The sequence below is a fragment of the Adiantum capillus-veneris genome, chromosome 14, assembly GCF_014529385.1.
Source record: "Adiantum capillus-veneris isolate H3 chromosome 14, ASM1452938v2, whole genome shotgun sequence".
In the NCBI taxonomy this organism is placed as follows: Eukaryota; Viridiplantae; Streptophyta; class Polypodiopsida; order Polypodiales; family Pteridaceae; genus Adiantum; species Adiantum capillus-veneris.
The window spans coordinates 87,652-94,844 of record NC_140944.1 but is presented as its reverse complement, the minus strand read 5'-3'; positions in this window follow the sequence as shown (position 1 = coordinate 94,844).

Here is a 7,193-nt window from a genome sequence, read left to right as displayed (position 1 = left end):
CGTGCACTTATGTGTCGTGGTGTAGGAGTTGAGCTCCGAAGACTGTTCACCATGGTGCCTAGAGCGCGCACAACATTGTTGTGGTTGTGCCTGATGGACATGATGTTGACGTGGGGTGGTACCTGGTGGTTTTGTTGAAGCAAGTGGCGGATAGACCCGTTATCGATGGCCGTTGACTCTGCAATGGCATGATGATGTGGTAGAGGCCCATCACGCGCCCGTAAGGGCCAAGTCATGCCTTGGGTTCCCAAAGGAAGTAAAGCCAAGAATAGAAGGGCAGCCTCACATGCAAGGGATACCAAAAATAGACGAGGAACCAAAAAAGGGGAGTGCCCACGCTCAAGAGGGGCCCGTTCTTCCATGTGGGGGTTCTCTTTTCCGAGGTCAATGAGACGGGAGGACCAAGGGATTCTTGAGCCGAAGTGTGGCTATGGAGTTGGTGTGGAGCTGAAGGGCAACCAGATTTTTGTGTTCTACTTGCTGATGCTTATGCCGGTTAGGAGCTACAGCTGTATATAGTCGTTTTTGTTGAAAGAAATCCATCATTATTGTGCATCTGGTGTCGATTCCCCTTATCCCTTCTCTTCTTTATTGTGTGCATCTGGTTTCGGGCGTGTGTAGGTAGTTGTGCCCCCCTGATGGTCTGTTGTGCACAGACAGGTTGTGTGTGTGGTGAAGGGATTGAATCGAGCTATACAAGGTGATTGGGCTTTGTTGGTGGTGTCATATTGAGTGTGTGCAAATGGTGGTGTGCAAACGGTGGTTCGTCGGTGAGTTGTGTGAGTTTTGAAGGTGGACTCTAGTGGATTGGGGTGTGTAGTGATTGTCTTGGGCTATAGAGAGGCAGATTACTTGGGTTTTGGGTGTGTTTCCCTTCCCCCTATCCATCTTCAAGTGCCCCACGGAGGAGCAGTGATGCTCCGATTTGAAGTTTAAAGTGGTGTTTGGAAGCCGACAAACGGTTAGCAGATGGTCCAAATATTTGGCGGTTGTGTTTAAAGGTAGGAGAGATGATGTAGTCAAGCTTTGGGCCCATAATTGGAGGTGTTGAAGACCTTGAAGATTGGTTGGCAAATTTTGAATTGTGGATGATATTGATGCATATGTTGAGACGGATGCGAAAAAGCTGCAAATGGTGTCGTTGCTGATGCACAGACAAGCAAAGGTTTGGTACAATGATTTGAAGGGTGATGATCAACGTTCATGACACGAATTGTGGAGGCAGTTTTTGGAGCAGTTTGGAAAGGTGATTGCCCCGACAGAGGCTGGTGCTAAGTTGAAATTGGTACACCAAGAAGTAAGTAAGGATTTTTCTATTTTCCTTGAGGAATTTGAAGCTTGTTGGAAGTAGTTAGAATCCATGCATAAACAAGTGCCAAGGGATAATGCAAGCACAAAGAGTATCAACTCAACACTCGGATAAATAGATCTCAGCTGAGCATAAAACGCATAACTTTATATACAAGTGGTGAGCAAACATTGTGCTCAAATCACGTCCCACAAGTAGTGATGTTAATCTGACAATTGCATAAATCTATACTTGTAAGCATGTAGAACCTATAACCAATGACTATTTGTAAAATGTAAGAATTACACTCACAATTAGAATGTTCGTCAAAAAAAACAATGTATACCATAGATCTACCTATAGCCACTATGAGCATACATAAATCTCACTCCTACGACAGAGGATACAAGAGCACTAAATCCACATCCAAGCTAACAAAATCTATAAAAGTGAGAGTAAATACTTGATCACTGTAAAAATGGGAGTAAATGAACCACTACACCATCCTAGAATCAAATTGCAAATACATGCAACATATGGCAAGAATTTGGGAATAGAGTTTCTCTTATATTTTCAGTAAAATCTCAAATACAACTTAGTCATTCAAAGTGGCATGCCAAAAAATCATAGAAGTATAAATTAAGCCAACTAGGCACTCTGCTTAAATGAGAGACTCAGACTCTCATCCACAAATGTCATACAACGATCAAAAGTGATCAAATGCTCTGCAAACTCAATGAATAGAAGCAAGACATTGTTGTGAGTTCTCACAAAAAGTGCATAAACTTGTCCAAGACAAAACCATCTCAATCAAAAATCCACATGTGGCATACATACAACATAAGCATGGCATAAGCTCATTCCCATATGAGTAGCTCTTTGGAAACTCCACATCTCTGCTATCTGTATACCCGTGAATCCATCACCTACGAGCTATCAAGAGCTCGATTTGTATTAGCATATGCATACATAACATAAATTCCACACATAACGAATGTCTGTTGGAAACCTCTGTGAAAAACCACACAATCTAAAGCATAAAGCATCGGCCGGAATGTTCGTCGGTTAAAAAATGCACAACTTGTAATCTTGCACACTATCTCGTTGATCAAAAACCTCATCGGTCAAAAACCAGACACATGGATAAGAAACCACTTGTCCGCATATGCATACATTTCCTCCGAGATTAGTGCCGGGGAAAAGTACAATCTAGCTCACAAAATCCTTGTGAAGGTCAAGTTGTACCTATCATGGTGGCCGTAGACATCCGAGAGTCGATGTCGCTTGTCAAAAAAAATGTACTTCCAGAAGACCATTGGAGCCATGTGTGTCATGGCGTATCTGTGCACCAGAAGAAATCAAAACACTGGAAAAGATCCTAGACCCACTCTCTCTCGCTCTCGCTATGTTGAGGAAGTGGCCAGATAGACTCGGTCCATCTACCTCTGTGTGTATCTATGCAAGAGAAGAAATCAAAACACTAGAGGAGAGACTAGACCCACTCTCTCTCGTTCTCGCTATGTCAAGGAAGTGACCAGATAGACGCCGCCTATCTACCTGTGTGTGTGTGTGTGTGTGTGTGTGTGTGTGTATAGCTGTTTAAATCTTAAGTAATAAGACATAATTGAATTTTTACATTCAAAAGACAGCTGGCCAAGGAATAATGAACTGATATGTACAAAAATAACTCAGTATCAAAATTATTTAGGTACAATGATTGTAGGGAAGAGGTCCTCTTTCAGTAAGGTTGGTAGTAAAAAAACATCCCCGTTCCTCAGTGGGTATTTCATCACAATAATGTTGCTTGCCAAAGAAAAGAAAACCCTCCAAGATAAGATAGAGTCCTTACCTGCATCCATCCAAACAAGACAAAAATTCAATTAGCCTTGGATGAGTTTTACAGGTATCAATGGCCATGTCAAATGTTATCCATGTCCATCTTACAGATTTTAATTACTTTAGCCAAGCTTAGGTTATTAGATTGTTTTAGCAGTCTTTACATATTCCTTCAAAAATCAATGGTACAATCTACCTTCTAATCTGTGTGGTGAAGGCCAAAAAGTTTAAGCCATAGCTTGGTAGCTATGCTTGAGTCCACAGTAGCAAACATATACTTACTAATCAATAGAGTATCAAAAAACGACTCCATTTTTTCAAGTGGAACCTCATTTCGCGAGCCATATCTCGGTATTTATGCCTTGTTTTGAGGGTACCAGCCATATATTTACCTTCAAACTTCCCAAGTTTTCTCCATATCTTGATAGCTATGCTTACACTAACAGTAGCATCCATATACTTACCAAAATCAGAAATAGAGTATCAAGTGGAACTTTATGTCATGAGCCAAAGGTCAGTTTTTTACGCCAAAGCTGAGAGTAATCTCCATATACTTACCTTCAAAACTTCAATTTTTTATGTTCTTAGTATTCAATACAGTTCGGCATTGTTCAGTCCTGTTTTTCTCCAAGATACTTTCAAGCTTCCACGGTCATGGGTGCTAGATGGGTTAAAATAACCTTAACTCCTTCTCCCCATATGAAATCATGAGGGAAAGTATTATGAAGAAGTCCAAGAGTTTCCATATTGCATACAACAGAAAAGCCAAACGTATCCTTGTCGATGTCAGACAGAGTTTCATCACCAAAACAAACACAAGATTTCAGAAAGTCCAAGGTTTCATTCACATTCCATGCGGTTACTAGCCTTAGCTATAGGGCAGAGCTAAAATGCATTAGCTATATATTTACCCCCCCTTTTTTCTAAGAAAACCCAAGTGATTCATCATACAAAAAATTGTAATGTCCGGTTACTGTTAGGCCCGCAATAAGGAAGACCAGTGTCGGCTAAAACAGAGCCCCAAAAAAACCAGTGTCGGCTAAAACAGAGCCCAAAAAAAGCATGTATCGGCTAAAACAGAGCCCTTTCTTTTTTTTAAACATACCTTAGTTAGGTCGGTAAACGGCAAGACCTGCAACGGTTTAAGCCAAGCCAAGAAAACCAATGATGCACAGTTTTTTTTCTAAGACCAGTCGACATCAAATCTCCCCAATTTTTGCAATAGGTTCCATTAGGTGTGCTTTCAATCAGTGAGACGATGCCTTGCTACCATATTTAAGGGCTACAATAGTTTTTTGAAAAAAACCAGTCTACGCAGAGTACTTGCCCAAGCAAATTCATAATTTAAACCCCTAATGAATGTTATACAGTTCAACGCTATGGTATGAGAACTACTACAAGTAGTACCAACGTAATGTTTTAATATTTGAAGCAACAGATAACCAAAGCTCAAAGATTTTTTTTCTCAAAAAGAGGCCTAGAGAAAAACCTGAGTATTTTGCGCAGTGAGCTCCAAAGCTCGGACAGTGAAGCAAACGGTATATTGCCTTTAGTAATAACAACAAAAATACGAACAGGCTAAGTGAGGGGCAAAGTGCACCCTCACCTTTTTTATAGAGGTTGAGCTGCATTTTCCTGAGCGTGATCGATGAGAGAGGCAAGCCTCCCTATTGTGTAGCGTCTTCAAGTGATGCACAGAAAGCCTTGCAAGGGGAGATCCATCCCCAGGATGCGCAAGCCGCCTACTATTTGCAATGAGAGCCCGGCATTTTTACTCACGCCCAATTCTAGGAGAGAATTATTATGCAAGGGCATAGTCCCATAGGCCATAAGTGGCATGTAATGAGTCAGTATCCCATGAGTGCTTCAGAGGGGGGGGGGGGGGGGGGGGGGAGGTTTTATTTAGGAGGAGGGAAAAACTAAAGCATTAAAAGTACCACTGTGTGTGTGTGTGTGTGTGTGTGTGTAGCTATTTTATCATAAATAATAAGACATAATTTGAACTTTTACATTCAAAAGACAACTGGCTTCAGAGAAAGAGAAATGATAAGTACAAAAACAACTCAAGGTTAGAATTATCTTTGTACAATGTTTGTATGAATGAAGCCTCATTCCAGTATATAGATAGAAGTACTTCCCTTGCAATAGGTGTATGTATAATCCTGTATTGGACAATTGCTAAAAGCCAAAAAAAAACTTCCAAGATAAGATAGAGTCCTTACCAGCATCCATCCAAACAAGACAACATTTATATTAGCCTTGGATGTGTTTTACAGGTATCAATGGGCTATACCAATTGTTATCCATGTCCATCTTTTAACATTTTTAAAAAACATTTGAGCTTAGTCCAAAGTACTTATGTTGTTTTATATATAAGGTTCAAAAAATAAAAATTTAGTATTTTAGTCTTAGCATAGAGTGCCATACCCCCTACTACTTCAAATGGTAAGTTACCCAGCACAAAAAAACTTTCAGTAAATTAATGGAGCTCCATCTGTGAAGTAGTTTAAAACTTGCTATAAACGAGTATAGACCCATTGTAGAATAAATTCCGAACTGATATAGTTTACAACGTAATCCGATCCTTCCTATTACTGTAAGTCACAAACTCCCATCAAATGGTGAATGTAAATAGAGTTTTGCATTATCCCGTCTTATCAAAAACAGGTGCTAATATGCAGTGTAACTAGGGAAAATCCCATAGGGTCGCCCAAAACAGCGTGTTTTAGCAGGTAATGTACGACAAAATAGGATTCCAAAGTACACCCAACCATAGGTGTTTCATACCAGTTTAAAAAAGAGACAGTTTTTTCACGTCAACCAATTACAGCGACAGTACCAATCATAGAAGCCAATAGTCATCCAGGGAATACCCCCATCCCAAAGCATGTTACTGTAATGATAGCGACACATCCATATGCAAGAAAAAACCCCTCTGGGTTGTACCCAAAGCTGTAATGCAGGATACTTACCTTCACAATGGGCAGAGCTTTTTACCAAACCAATGAGCCACTTATCACAAAGTTAACCGAATAGCTTAAAGTGTAAAGCGGTATCAATTACAAGCCAATCATTTAAGTACAACCTTTCCAGAACAATTCTGTTAAGTGCATCCTTACCTTAGGCTAATATGCGTTTATCTCTAAAGAACCGAAACCTAGCTGAGGGGTTTAGCCAAAAAAAACCTTTAGTTAGTGCCATTTAGAGTAAAGTAGCCATAAAGTGGTTTTTATCAAAAACACAGCAGGTTATGCCCCCATATATTAAGTTGTTTCCAAGCATTGTCATGTGACTGAAACCAGTAATCACCGGGTTAGACCCTTCCTTTTTTTTAAATTATACCGTACAGTCTGCAGAAAAATATATATTGCATGGTCCAGCCAGGTGGTAGTACCCCATTATCACAAGCAAATAAACAGTTTTCTCAGCGCAGCCAGAATGTCAGTAAGTTAAGCCCAAAGAACCAATCATTAACCATATGATGATATGCATAGCCATTAAAAATCGGGGCTATAGCAATTAACAATACTCCTGAGTGGTGTTACCAAAGCAATGCCATCCCATATGATGGTTTTTACCGATTAACCAACTCATAGCATGCTCTGTCAAGCCAAGTCAATCCACCCATACACAGAGCAATACCATAATAATAATCTCAAAGAAATGATTGTAACAAAATGAGTGAGGACAAACATGGTAACCAACCTATGTTGTAGCTGTTGCAAGCTCCATTGTAGATGCAGTAGAAAAAAATATAAACAGTTCTCACAATTTACGTAAGAAAAAACTCTTAAATAAAAAAAGGAGGAAGGCCACCATCCTTGAATATGTGTAGCATTTAGGTAGTATTGAGTGGAGCGAGCCCCTCCTGCAGGTCTGATCAAGCATGGACGATTGTCATGTATTTTTGTTATGGCAAATACCACCATAGCGCCTTCACGGTAGGTTTTAGAGAGGGCAATAAACCACTTAATTTGCAAGCTAAGGGTTTTTTTAAAAACCTATTATACTTATAAGGGAGATATCCCACGGTGGATACCTATAAGGTAAATTAGGAAGCTAGTTTAAC